This window comes from Choloepus didactylus, chromosome 9 (genome assembly GCF_015220235.1).
Source record: "Choloepus didactylus isolate mChoDid1 chromosome 9, mChoDid1.pri, whole genome shotgun sequence".
In the NCBI taxonomy this organism is placed as follows: domain Eukaryota; kingdom Metazoa; phylum Chordata; class Mammalia; order Pilosa; family Megalonychidae; genus Choloepus; species Choloepus didactylus.
Window position 1 is genome coordinate 74,397,986 of NC_051315.1, and position 16,169 is coordinate 74,414,154.

The following is a 16,169-nucleotide window of genomic DNA, read 5'->3' on the forward strand; positions in this document are numbered from 1 at the left end:
CAAAAGAGATGAAGGATATAAAGAAGACACAAGCTATCCATAAAGAAGATGAAAGATTGAAAAAACACAAATGACAGAACTTATGGAATGAAAGGCACAAAGAAAGGGATTAAAAAATGGAGGCATACAACAGCAGACTTGAAGTATTAGTGAACTAGAGGATAGAACATCTGAACTCCTACACACATACACAAACACACACACACAAAAGATAGGGAAAGGAATGGAAAAATATGAGCAGGTTCTCAAGGAACTGATGACAATATGAAGTGCACAAATATATGTTAGAGGTGTCCCAGAAGAGGAGAATGGAAAAGGGGCAGAAAAATAATAGAGGAAATAATCAATGAAAATTTCTGAACTCTTATGAAAGACATAAAATTATAGGTACAAGAAGCACAGCATGCCACAGTAGAATTGATCCAAATAGACCTATATCAAGACATTTAATAATCAATTTGTAAAATGTCAAAGACAAAGAGAATTCTGAAAGCTGCAAGAGAAGATGATCCATAACATATAAGGCAAACTCAATAAGTAAAAACTTATAAGTCTAAAAGGAGATCTCTCAGCAGAAACTATGAAGGTGAGAGGGCAATAGTCTATATTTAAGATACTGAAAGAGCAGAACTGTCCTTCAAATATGAGGGAGAGCATAAAATATATAAAGATAAACAGACATTGAGAGATTTGGTGAACAGGAGACCTGCTCTACAAGAAATACTAAAGGGAGCACTACAGATAGACAGGAAAAGACAGGAGGGTAAAGTTTGGAGAAGAGTGTAGAAATGAAGATTAGAAGTAAGGGTAACTAAAAGGGTAAAAAGAAAGAAAAAATAAGACATGATATCTAAAATCCAAATGAAAAAATGGTTGAAGGAAGTCATGCCTTTACAGTAATCACATTAAATGTTAATGGATTTAACCTCCCTATCAAAAGACATAGATTGATAGAATGGATTAAAAAAAAAACAGGATTCATCTATATGCTGTCTACAAGAGACTCATTTAAGACATTAAGGACAAAAACAGGTTGAAAGTGAAAGGTTAGAAAAAGATATTTCATGCAAACAACATACAGAAAAGAGCAGGGGTAGCTATATTAATATCAGACAAATTAGACTTCAAATGTAAAACAATTAAAAGAGACAAGGACACTATGTATTAATAAAGGGGCCAATTTATCAAGAAGACATAACAATCATAAATATCTATACACTGAGCCAGGGTGCCCCAAAATACATGAGGCAATCACTGACAAAACTGAACAGAGAAGTAGATGATTCTACAATAGTAGCTGGTGACTTTAATACACTGTTCACCTCAATGGATAAAACATCTAGACAGAAAAACAATAAAGAAACAGAGATTTTGAGCAATATGATAAATGAACTAGACTTAACAGACATTCACAGAACATTTCACCCAGCAACAGCAGGATATACATTTTTCTCAAGTGCTTATGAATCATTCTCCAGAATAGGCCACATGTTGTGTCAGAATGCAGGTCTCAATAAATTTAAAAAGATCAAAATTATATTAAAAAACTTTCTCAGAACATAAAAGAATGAAGTTAGAAATCAATGACAGGTGGGAGGCAGGAAAATTCACAAATATATGTAGACAAAACACTCATAAACAACCATTGGGTCAAGGAAGAAATTATAAGAGAAATTAGTAACTATCTTGAGGCAAATTAAAATGAGAATACAACATATCAAAACTTCTGGGATGCAGCAAAGGCAGTGCTGAGAGGGAAATTTATCACCCTAAATGCCTATATTAAAAAAGGAGAAAGAGCAAAAATCAAGGACTTAACTGCTTACCTGGAGGAACTAAAGAAAGAACAGCAAACTTAACCCAAAGCAAATTAAAGGAAAGAAATCACAAAAAATAGAGCAGAAAGAAACAAAATCAACAACATGAAAACAATAGAGAGAATCAACAAAACCAGTAGTTGGTTCTTTGAGAAAATCAATAAAATCAATAGACCCTTAGCTAGTTGACAAAGAAAAAATGAGAGAGGATACAAATAAATAAAATCAGGAATGAGATGGGGGCATAATTAGTGACCCTGCAGAAATAAAGGAGATAATGAGAATATACTATGAATAACTATATGCTAACAATTTAGACAACTTAGACAAAATAGACAACTTCCTAGAAGAACAAGAACAATGAATACTGACTCAAGAAAAAATAGAAGACCTCAATAAACCAATCATAAGTAAAGAGATTGAATCAGTCATCAAAAATTTCCCAACAAAGAAATGTCAAAGACCAGATGGCTTCATACATTAATTTTACAAAGCATTCAAGAATTAGTACCAATACTGCTCAAACTCTTCAAAAAAACTGAAGAGGAGGGAAAGCTACCTAACTCATTCTATGAAGCCAGTATCACCCTAATACCAAAGCCAGATAAGCATACTACAAGAAAAGAAAATTACAGACCAAGCTCTTTAATGAATATAGACACAAAATCCTCAACAAAATACTTACAAATCGAATACAGCAACACATTAAAAGTCATACGTCACAATCAAGTTGGTTGTATCATAGGTATGGTTCGCCACAAGAAAATCAATTAATGTAATACACCACATCAATAAATTAAAGAGAAATTAAAGAGAAAAAACCACATGATCATTTTGATTGATGCAGAAAATGCATTTGACAAAATTCAGCATTCTTTCTTGATGAAAACACTTCAAAGGATAGGAATAGATGGAAACTTACTCAACATGGTAAAGGGAATATATGAAAAACCCACAGCTAACAACATACTCAATGGGGAAAGACTGAAAACTTTCCCTGTAAGATCAGGAAAAGACAAGGATGCCCACTGTCACCATTGTTATTCAATGTTGTGCTGGAAGTTCTATCTAGAGAAATTATGCAAGAAAAAGAAAAGTCATTCAGATTGGAAAGGAAGAAATAAAACTTCCACTATTTGCAGAAGACATCATCCTTTATATAGAAAATCCCCAAAAATCTACAGTAAAGCTACTAGAACTAACAAATGAGTACTGCAAAGTGCAGTATACAAGATCAATTCTCAAAAATCAGTAGTGTTTCTATACACTAGTAAGGTGCAATCTGACGAGGAAATCAAGAAAAAGAATCCATTTACAATAGCAACCAAAAGAATCAACTATTTAGGTATAAATTTAAACAAGGAAATAAATGACTTATGCGCAGAAAACTACAAAAAATTGCTAAAATTAATCAACAAAGATGTAAATAAATGAAAGGACATACTGTGTTCATTTCTGGAAGTCCAAATATAATTAAGATGTCAGTTCTAACCAAATTTATTTATATATTCAATGCAATGTCAATTAAAATCCCAACAACTTACTTTGCAGAAATAGAAAAACCAATAATCAAATTTATGTGGAAGGGTGGGGTGACCTGAATAGCTAAAAATATCTTGATAAAGAAAAATTAAGTTGGAGGTCTCACACTACTTGACTTTAAAGCACATTACAAATCTATAGTCATCAAAACAGCATGGCACTGGCATAAAGATAGGTATACTGACCAATGGAATTGAATTGAATTGTTCAGATATAGATCCTTTCATCTATGGACAATTGATCTTCAATAAGGTAGTCAAATCAACTCAACTAGGACAGCAGCCTTTTCAAAAATTGGTGCTTGGAGAACTGGATATCTACATCAAGAAGAATGAAAGAGGACCCATTCTCACACCTTATACAAAAAGTAACTGAAAATAGATCAAGGACCTAAACATTGAGATAAGATCGTAAAATGATCTATTAGAAGAAAATGTAGAGAAAAATATTTAAAATCTTGTGTTAGGAAGTAGTTTCCTAGATGTTACATGCAAAGCATGATCAATGAAAGAAGAAATAGATAAATAGGATCTTCTAAAAATTGAAAACTTTTGTGCATCAGAGGACTTTGTCAGGAAAGTAAAAAGGCATCCTACAAAATGGAAACTACATATCAGACAAGGTATTAATATCCAGAATATATAAGAAGATACTAGAGCAAAGAACAAAATATAACCAACCCAATAAAAAAATGGGCAAAGGACATGGACAAAAACTTTTCCAAAGAGTAAACAAAAAAGGCTCAAAAACATATGAAAAGATGTTCATCTTCACTAGCTATTAGGGAAATGCAAATCAAAACTATGATGATATATCATCTCACACCTACTAGAATAACCATTAGCAAGAAAAAATAAAGAACTACAAGTGTCAGAGAGGATGTGAAGAAAGAGGTACAGTTTTTCACTGTTGGTGGGAATGTAGAATGGTGCAGCTTCTCTGGAAGGCAGTTTGGTGGTTCCTCAAGAAGCTAAGTATTGATTTGCCATATGATCCAGCAATCCCACTACTAAGTATATACTTGGAGGAGCTGAAGGCTAGGATGTGAACAGATATTTCTAAACCAATGTCTATAGTGGCATTATTCATGGTTGTCAAGATATGGAAACAGCCAAATGTCCATCAGTGGATGAGTGGATAAACAAACCGTGGTATATACATACAATGGAATATTATGCAGTTGTAAGACAAAATAAAGCCATGACACATATAACAATGCTAAAGACATTGAGCAAAATTAGTCAGAAACCCAAGGACAAATACTGTATAGTCTCACTAATATGAACTAACCATAATGAGTGAACTTCTCAAGTTAAGAACACAGATTATCAGGAGGTAGAAAAAGGGTAGAGATCAGGCATTTGATGTTGAAGAAGTAGAGAATGTTCAACAGGATTGATTGTAAAGATCCAGAAATGGATAATAGTTCAATATTATGTGATAGTAGCATTATATTATAAGTATAATGAATAAAGCTGAGTGTGAGCATGGTTGAAAGAGGAAGGCTAGGAGCATGTATGACACCAGAAGGAAAGATAGAGAATAAAACTGGGACTGTATATCTTAGCAAAAACTAGAGTTGACAATGATGGTGATTCAATGTAGAATATAAGAAAGTATTCACATAAGGGAGAACAAGTGAATGTCACCATTACAAAGTGTTAAAAAAGGGATGGTATATGGAAAAAGATACAATCAATGAAAACTAGGGTCTACAGTTAATAATATTGTAATAGTCTCCCATTAATTGTAACAGAGGCAATACCACAAAGTTAATGTCAACAGGGAGGAATATAAGGGAGGAATATGGGATTCTTGTTGTTGTTGTTTCACCTTTTAAATTCTATTCTTTATTCTTTTATCCTTTTCCCTTTTATTTTTCTCCCTCTTCTTTTTTTTTTTTTTTTTTTTTTTTTTTTTGGTGGGACAAATGGCAATACTGTCCTATAGATTGTGGTGGGTAAAGCATAAGTATATGATTTTACCAGGAGCTATTGATTATTCACTTAAGATGGATTACATGGTGTGTGAATAAAACTGTTTAAAAAATAAACAGAAATATAAAGTTCTGGGGAAGACGTGGAGAGAGAAATATACCTATTCACTGTTGGTAAGGAAATAGAATGGTGCAGCCGCTCTAGAGGGCAGTGTGGTGGTTCCACAGAAAGCTAACTCTGGGGTTGCCATATGGCCCTGCAACCCCATTATTAGGTATATACTTGGAAGAACTGAGAGCAGGGAGATGAATGGACATTGCACACTGGTATTTATGGTGCAGTATTCATGATTCTCAATGAATGGAGACAGCCTAAGGGTACATCGACAGGTGAGCAGAAGGGCTAATTGTGGAGTATACATACAATGGAATATTGAATGGCTGTAAGAAGGAATGAAGTCATGAGACATGCAATTAGGTGAATGAACCTTGAAGACACTATGTTGAGTGAAATAAACTAGAAACAAAAGGACAAATATTGTAAGACCTCATTAATATAAACTAACTATAATGAGCAAATGCTGAGAATTTTGAGAGCATAGGTTATCAGGGGATAGAACATGGACAAAGATTGGGCAATTAATAGTGCGGAAGTGCAGAGTGTTCAATGAGGCTTATTGTAAAGGTTCATAGATTGTAAGCTCTAACAGCAGTCACATCTATTCCTGAGTTTTGACTGTTAGTTAAGAGATGTTTACTTAGCACAAAATATATATGCTCTGTAGCAAACTTTCTAATATAACCTGTATTTTCAGTTTATTGAAACAACATGGTTTCATGGAACCTAGAATGGGGAATGATATATTGTTATTCTGTACAGGTTAATAAGATACTTTGAATGCACCCCAGAGCATTTTATTTTCTGGGCAGAAAATTAAAAAAAAAAAGTATTTGCAAAGTACCCTTGAGGGATGGGGGAAAAATGTGGAAATATTAAACTTTCTTATCAGGGAATTCCTGATATTACCACAAACATTAGGGAATCCCAATTCAATAAGTCAATCCCTCAATCTTGGGACTTGCCCTTATTAAATTTATTCCTGCAAAGGAGAAGTTAAGCCTACTTATAATTATGGATAAGTGTCACCTCCAGAGAACCACTTTTGTTGCTCAGATGTGGCCCCTTTCTCTCAGCCAACTCTGCAGATAAACCCACTACCCTCCCCCCTATGTGGAACATGACTCCCAGGGGTATAAGTCTCCCTGGAAACAAGGGAGAGGAGTCCCAGGAATGAGCCTGGCCCTGGCATTGTGGGATTGAGAATGCCATCTTGAACAAAAGGGGGGAAAGAAATGAAACAAAATAAAGTTTCAGTGGCTGAGAGATCTCAAATAGAATTGAGAGCTCAATCTGGAGTTTATTCTTATGCATTATATAGATGTTTCTTTTTAGTTTCCAGTGTGTTAGAATAGTGAGAAAGAAATAACTGAATCTGTTGAATGGTAATCCAGTAGACTAGATTCTTGGTGATAATTGTATAACTATATAGCTTTTATCATGTAACTGTGTGACAGTGAAAATCTGGTGACTGACACTCCCTTTAACCAGTGTATGGGCAGATGAGTAATAAAATGACAAAAAATAATATAAATATTAGGGGAGCTAAGGAGTATGGGAGAGTTTGCATGTTCTTTTGAATTTTTTAAATTTTTAATATTTTTTCTTTTTTTTAGAGTAATGGAAATGCTCAAAAATTGATTGTGGCAATTATGCACAACTGTATGATGATACTGTGTGCCACTGGCTATATACTTTGGATGGATTATATGGTGTGTGAGTATATCTCAATAAAATGCTATAAAAAAGGAAAAAATGACAGAGAATTTAAAATTATCACAGATAAACAGAAACTGGGAGAATTCATCAACAAGAAATACTAAAGAGAGTGCTGCAGGCTAAAAGGAAAAGACAGGAGAGACAGGCTTGGAGAAGGGTATAGAAATGAATATTTTCAGTAAGGTTAACTAAAATGGGAAAATGAGAGACAAAAAAAATATGACCTAAAAACCAAACTATAAAATGTTTGAAGTGAGTACTGCTGTTAATAGTAAGAGCACTGAATATTAATGGAGTAAAACCTCCAATAAAAAAAACTGGCAGAATGGATAAAAAGCTATGATCCAACTTATGGTGTCAACTAGAGACTCACCTTAGACCCAAAGACTCAAATAGGTTGAAAGCAAAAGATTGGAAAAAGGTATTCCACAAAACAGTAACCAAGAAGACCTGAGGTTGCTATACCAATATCGGACAAAACAGACCTTAAATGCAAAGGTGTTATAGTAGGCAAAGAAGGATATTACATATTAATAAAAAGGGCAATCAATCTGAATAAATAACACTGGTAAATATTTATGCATCTAACCATGGCACTCCAAAATGCATGAAGCAAACACTGGAAAATCCAATGGGAGAGACAGATGCTCTACAATAATATCCTGAGACTTCAATACACTGCTCTCATCAATAGACAGAACATGTAGATAGAGGAGAAATGAAGAAACAGAATTTGAATAATATGATAAGTGAACTAGATCTAATAGATACATAAAATGCATTACATCCCAGAACAGTAGGATTAACATTCTTCTCAAGTGCTCATCGATCATTCTCTTGGACAAACCACACATTAGGTCAAAAAACAGGTCTTAATGAGTTTTAAAAAACTGAAGTTATACAAAGCACTTTCTGTGATCAAAATGGAATGAAGCTGGAAATCAAGAACAGGCAGAGAACTGGAAAATTCACATATATATGGAAGTTAAGCAACACATGATTAAACAAGCAGTGGATAAAAGAAGAAATTTCAAGAGAAACATGTAAATATCTTGAGACAAATGAAAACGAGAACACAACATATCAAAACTTATGGGTATAGCAAAGGCAGTACTAAGAGGGAAGTTTATAGCCCTAAACACATATATTCCAGAAAAAAGAAAGAGTTTAAACCAAAGAACTAACTGTGTACCTGGATGACTAGACAAAGAACTCAAACTAATCCCACAGGAAGCAGGAGGGAAGAAATAACAAAACTTAGAGCAGAAATAAATGAAATTGAGAATTTAAAAAAGAGAATTATTGAGAAAACCAGTAAAATTGACAAACACTTAGCTAGAATGACAACGAATAGAGAGAAGGTACAAATAAATAAAATCAGAAATGAAAGAGGAACATTACTACTGACCCCACAGAAATAAAAAAAAATCATAAAAGGATACTATAAACAATTTTATGCCAACAAATTAGACAAGTGAGATTAAACGGACGAATTCCTAAAACACATGACAATCTACACAGACTCTAGAAGAAATAGAACAACTCAACAGACCAATTACAAGTAAAGAGATTGAATCAGTCACCAAAAATCTCCAAACAAAGGAAAGTCCAGGACTAGATGGCTTCACAGGTGAATTCCACCAATCATTCCAAGAAGAATTAATACCAGTCCTGCTCAAACTCTGCCAAAAAATTGAAGAGGAAGGAACACTACCTAACTCATTCTATGAAGTCAACATCAACCTAATACCAAAACCAGATAAGGATACTACAAGAAAATAAAATGACATACAAATATCTTTTGTGAATATAGATGCAAAAATCCTCAAAAAATACTTGCAAATCAGTCCAGCAGCACATTAAGAGAATTATACACCATGATCAAGTGGGTTTTATTCCAGGTATGCAAGGATGGTTCAACACACAAAAAAATCAATGAACATAATACATCACACTAACAAATGAAAGGGGAGAAACCATATAATCATCTCGTTTGACACAGAATAGGCATTTGACAAAATCCAGCATCCTTATTGATAAAAACATTTCAAAAGATAGGAATAAATGGAAACTTCCTCAACATGATAAAGGGCATATATGAAAAACCGACAGCTAACATTATATTCAATGGTGAAAGACTGAAAGCTTTTCCTTTAAGATCTGGGAAAAAACAAGGATTCCGACTGAACCACTGCTATTCAAAATTGTGCTAGAAGTTCTAGCTAGAGCAAATAGGCAAGAAAAAGAAATAAAAGGCATCCAAATTGAAAAGGAAGAAGTAAAACTTTCAGTATTTGCAGAGGACGTGATCCTTCATACAGAAAGTCTCAAAAAATTTACAACAAAGCTGGTAGAGCTAATAAACAAGCTCAGTAAAGTGGTAGGATACAAGATCAATTTGCAAAACTTCATAGTATTTCTATACTTAGTAATGAGCAATCTGAGGAGGAAATTAAGAAAAATTTCCATTTATAATAGCAACTAAAAGATTCAAATACCTGGGATTAAATTTAACCATGCATGTGAAGGACTTGTACACAGAAAACTATAAACCATTGCTACAAGAAATCAAAGAAGAACTCAAATAAATGGAAAGACATTCTGTGTTCATGGAGAAGAAGACTAAATATGGTTAAGATGTCAATTCTACCAGGAGTTTACAGATTCAATGCAATGCCAATCAAAATTTCAACCACCTAGGTTGCAGAAATGGAAAAGCCAATTATCAAATTTATTTGGAAGGGTATGGGACCCCAAATAGCCAAAAACATTTTGAAAAAGAAGAATGAAGTTGGAGAGCTCACACTTCCTGACTTTAAAGCCTACTACAAGCACAGTTGTCAAAACAGCCAAGTACTGGCATAAAGATAGATATATCGACCAATGCAATGAAATTGAAATTCAGAAAAAAACCTTTACATCTATGGCCAATTGATATTTGGCAAGGTTTCCATGTCCACTTAGCTGGGACAGAATACTCCTTGCTACAAATGGTGCAGAAACCACATATCTGATAAGGGTTTAGTATCCAGAATACATAAAAAAAACTCCTACAAGTCAACAATAAAAAGACTAACAGCCCAATTTAAAAATGGGAAAACACTTGAATAGCCATTTTTTCCAAAGAAGAAACACAAATGGCTAAATATCACATGAGAAGATGCTCAACATCACTGGCTACTAGGTAAATGTGAATCAAAACCACAATGAGACATCATTTCACACCCACTAGAATGACCACCTTTAAAAAACAGAAAACTACAAGTGTTGGGAGGATGTGGATGAATAGGAACAGTCATCCACTGCTGAGGGAATATAAAATGTTGTAACCACTGTGGAAGACAGTTTGATGGTTCCTCAGGAAGCTAAGTATAGAATTGCCATATGATCCAGCAACCCCGCTACTAGGTATATACCCAGAAGAACTGAAAGCAGGGATTTGAACAGACGTTTAAATACTGAGGTTCAGAGAGGTATTATTTACAAAAGCCCAAAGATGGAAGCAACCCAAGTGTCCACCAACTGAATAAAGGACAAACAAAGTGTGTTAAATGCATACAGTAGTATATCATTCAGCAGTATGAAGGAATGAAGTCCTCATGCATGTGACAACATGGATGTACCTCAAGGACATTACATTGTGTGAAACAGGACAAATATTGTATAGTCTCACTGATGGGAACTAATTATAATAAGCAAATTTAAAGAGCTATAATCTAGAAAGTAAGTTACCAGGGGATAGAATGGGGGTAGGAAATGAGGATCTGATATTCAATTTGTGCAAAATTTCTAATGAGGTTGATTGTAAATGTTTGGAAACAGATAGTGGTGATGGTATCACATTATTGGAATTGTAGTTATCAGTGAATAACATTTGTGAATGTGGTTGAAAGGAAAAGTTTTGGGTCAATGTATGTTACTGGAAGGAAAATTAGAAGATGAAACATGGGACTGTTTAACACAGTGAACCCTGTTGTGGATGATGGACTGTGCTTAATGGTACAAATATAAGAATGTTCATGAATTATAACAAATATATGACAATATTACATGGTGTTAATAATAGAGTGGTATAAAGGAGAAATACACCTAATGTAAAACATGGACTATAGTTAACAGTTATAATTTAGTATTCTTTATCAAATATAACAAAGGTACATCAATGTAAAGTGTCAACAATAGGAGGGTATAGGAGAACATTGCAATTTTGACATGGCTCTTCTGTAAACCTATGACTTCTCTAATTAAAACAATGTAATTTTAAAAACATAAAAAATTAGATGAGCAATAAGTGAAGCAGAGTACTATAATAGCTAAAAAGTTAGAATAAAATATAGCTAGATGCATATCTCATACCTTAAACACAAACACCAGGAATATTAAAGATTGAAACGTCAAAAAATAAAATCCAAAAATAAAATACAGAATTTTTAATAATAATCTTTGAGTGGAGAATTTTTCTAATATTTGAAATCTGAAATCTTTGCTTTCTTCAACACTGCCTCTCTTTTTGGATTTGATATCCTTTAGCATCATTCTTAAGAAGTCATATAAATATTTCAAAGATCTGTTTTGTGTTTTACTTCGACTGTTTTGCAGCCTAGTTTTGCCATTTTGTAATTGTGGTTTTCTTCAAAACCTGGTAATTCTTACTGGTTCATATTGATCAGTGAGAGTAGATTTGGCAGCATTGGTAGTTTGGGTAAGCTTCTTTAACACAAGTGAAAATTACTATATCTGAAGTCTGAAATGCAGAGGCCAATTTTAGGGACATTGCCTGTTATAAACCCTTCTGTATTTCCTTGCCAATAATTTCGTATTTGAAGGAGACTTGCATTATGAATTCAAGGCTACATTGTCTGTCTTGGAGGTTAGAAATTACACCCTAGTCATCCTGCTTCTCTCTCTGGACCCAAGTGTCTCACTGCAGATCCTCCAATTTGTTGAAAGAGCTATTTTTCAATTTGAATTTATTTTTAAGGACCTAGGACAGCTTTTCTTCAAATATTTGACAAATTCTTCCATTGATTTCCCAGACCCACTCATGGTTCCATTCCCTACTTTGTCATCTCAGGTTATCTCAAGGATCTCACTGCTTGACACTTTTTTTTTGAGGAAATGGGGGTGGGGGGGGGCTGATCCTTTCATTTTTACTTGCTTGGTTTTTTATCTTTGTTTTCTTATTAATTGTATCTCATTGATTCGATATCTTCAAGAAATTCTTCAATATTCTGGAGCTGTTCTTTATTTTATAGTGTTGCAATATGTTTGTTCTTAATGCATTATTTCTTCTGTTTTATTTCAAAGAAATTCCAAGAGGGAGGATAGAAAACACATGTATGCTTCAACATCAGTCTTGAACAGAACGAAGACTAGAAATCTTTCTTCACATGACAGAAAAGCCAAAAATTATGAAGAAAAATGTTGACACGACCACACAAAAAATTTAACATTTCCATGTAACAAAAATAAATGATCTAAACATTTTACCACCTACACAAAGTCAAAAGAAAAAATGAAAAATACAGAGAAGCAATCAATTCATAATTCAATAGACAATATATAAATTCAAAAATAATTAAAAGACAATACCACAATTTAAAAATGGACAAAGTATATTCATGAATAGTAAACACAATAACCCATAAAAACATGAAAGATGTTCACCATCATAATTAGTAATTAAAGGAATGCAAATTAAGTGTATTTACTCATTACTTTTTTTTTTTTTTTGACCTGAATCCTGGGATGGAAGATTGAAAAAGAAATATAATACCCTGAAACAAAAAAGGTAAAGGGGAATTGCAATTTCCTACACTGCCACTGATAGTAAAAATGGTAGAAAAGGAAATTTGAATTGTACGTACATTAATACAATAAAACACTTTAAAAAATGAAAAATAAATAATTAAAAATAGTAACTAAACAAAACAAAACCCACACAAACAAATAAGGCTACCTATAGAAATCCATTCTGGGAAAAATACTGAGGATCAAGTACTATATATGTATAGGGTGTTGGCAGTTGTCAACTGGTTATGGGCACATAAATAATGACACACATGAAAATATGAAAAGACCAATGTCTGTTTATTGAGTGGGAAAACTGTCCAATGTATTAATTCAAAAAGTGTGTTACAGAACAGGACAATTATTATGATTATGTTGATTTAGAAATAGTATATGTGTATGTGTATATGTATATTATACATAATATATGTGTATATTATATGTGTCATACCCATCATCACCATTATCATATTGTATAAAAGAAAATCAGAGATTTCAAACTTTTTACATGTAGCATATGGAGGAAGTTTAAGGCCCAAGGTGAGTTCATCAGCATGCATTATAACTTAAAGAATCTTAATATTGCAAAGAGAAATTTGGACTGAAGCAGACATTCTTATCACATATTCTTATTTCATGTGTTTCTGTTTTTGTTTTATTCTATAAGGTTAACCTGCCCCTCTCCACCCCATTTCAACCAGCCCTAGAAATGAGGATGGATTCTAATTTATCAAAGAACTACTGATTGTCCTCTCTTTTCCTTCACATTTTCCAGCCCAATTGAGTACAGATATAATTTAGGCAGCTTTTAGGTAGCTTTGCTGCTACAATCAATAGACTCTTTATTTTATTTTATTTTATTTTATTTCCTTATTTAACATACTTTATTTGGAATGCTCAATTAAAGTGCTTAGCATTTTCTAATGTAGATCCATATTAAAATTGACTTCAAGGACCAAACTCCTCGCTAATTGAAAAGGAATAATCATCAAAATAGTAATTTTAACTTCACTTACACATTCTAATATATTAAAAATAAAAGGATATTCTATAAAATTAATAAAATGAATTATAGTAAGAATAGTGATCTGTGTGTAAAAGTTACACTTGCAAATTATAAGATGACAATCACTCTTACACTTAAATTTTAGCTGAATTATTCACTATGATACTTTCTGTGTATGAAAGACTTTTTCAGTTTAAAAGATTATTTTAACTTTCTTTACAGTGTAATAAATAATTTTCAGCTACTTATAATTTTTATTACTTTTGAGAATAGAATATTGTTTTAGAGGGTTATGGTAACACTCTGATCTCCAAAGCTAAAAAGCAAATATTCAATTGTTTACTTAAATAAGGCCTAAGCATTTCTTTTTATCTCACATTCTCGCAGTAATTAAAATGGGAGTTTGTACTCCAAAGTGTCCATATTTGACTCTCTCTCACTTTCCATCTCTCAATCACACATGCACACATACACACAGGTGTGCACACATGCCTTTTAAAAAATTTATTTGATTTGGAATATTACTGAAGATATCAGGGTTGAACTCAGGAGACTCAGTGTACCGTGGAAGAACTTGTGTGTGTGCAGATGTTTTGTATACCAAACACAACCATTATTCTTGGCTGCTGATAATTCAACATTGATTCCTCTTCTCGAATATCCTAAAAAGACTGGCCTTGTTGAAGTTTATGTTCCCTTCATGGGCACTTGACCCCAATGACTGGCTGATATAGGAGTCAAAAGCCTGGCCCCCTTCCCTCACTCAAAACATCATAGAAAGTTCATCCCAGCTTAAGAATGCCCCATAGATGATATGGACATGACCCAGGAATGAATCTGGCCTGGCATTAAGGGATTGAAAATGCCTTCTTGACCAAAAGGGGGAAAAGAAAGTTAACAAAATAAAATTACAGTGGCTAAGAGATTTCAAATAGGCTATCCTGGAAGTTACTCTTATGCAAGCTACAGCTAGATAACCCAAATGGCCACAGTATGCCTAGCCCTAACCAACAGTAGTCCCGAAACACCTGAGGCCCTACCTGAAACTCCATAAATGTTTCACTCACTAAGTTTATTTTTCAGAAACCTAAATCCGCCAGAGTGTTCCTATGCCAGATAAGTCCCCAAAACCAGAGGCAACAGTCTCTTCAAGAACATCAACCAAATGCAGCCCCCTTCCCCATAACATTGACACCCCTTTTCAATATGAACAAGTTAGGGTGGTCACTGCCTAGACACCCCTGAAGACTGAGAAAGTGATTAAATGAGAGGAAGGGGTAGCAACAGACAAGATAGGATTTAACAAAGAATTATGAATACTGAATCTTCATACAAATATATTCTTTAGATGCTAGGGTATTAGAATAGCTAGAAAGAAAAAACTGAAATGGTGGAACTGTGATTCATAACATTCTTTGAAATTTGCTCTATAGATACTCATTAAATTGTACTTTGAAAGTTATCACCTTTCTGTATATATGTTATATTTCACAATAAGGAAATAACTGAAACTGTGGAACTGTAACCCATAACATTCTTTGAAATTTGCTTCCTAACTACTTGTTAAATTGTACTTTGAAAGCTATCACTGTTCTGTATATATATTTCACAATAAAAAATGTGAAGAAAATAAAAGAATGCTCCTTAAACTTGTAGTATCATGGGATCAGCCGAGACCTTTGCATACATGCATTATAGTCAGCTCTTTTCTCTGCTTATTCTGCTGCTTGCTCATTAGCAGTCTTATTTTGGAGAATATTCTTTAATCCTCCTACAAGACCATCTTAGAGTATCAGAGTCTTTCCTGGGGAACACTACCTAAAATAGTCTGTGACTATTTTTAAAATACTTTTTAGAAAGTACTTTACTAACTTACATTTTGCATCTTTGTAGCATATTTCTAAAAGTCTCTATATCAGCAACAAAAACTCCCTGTTTTTTCTGTTATGAAGGAACTGCCTATTTCACACCGACAACAGCAAAATGAAGTTGTATGGTGCTCTGTGAGTAAGTAGATAGAGCAATCATCTACTCATCTCAATGGTTATCACCAAATGGGTCCATCCCATTGCTGATTAAATGGAAAGAATGGTCTATGCACATCTATCTCTATTACAATACGTATGGTAAGATGAGCTATGATACTACAATCCCCACAACACATTAAGGTCAAGTCAGGTTACCACTCAGGAAGAAACTCTAATGGAAAATCACACTTTTGAAAACAGAATTAATAATTCA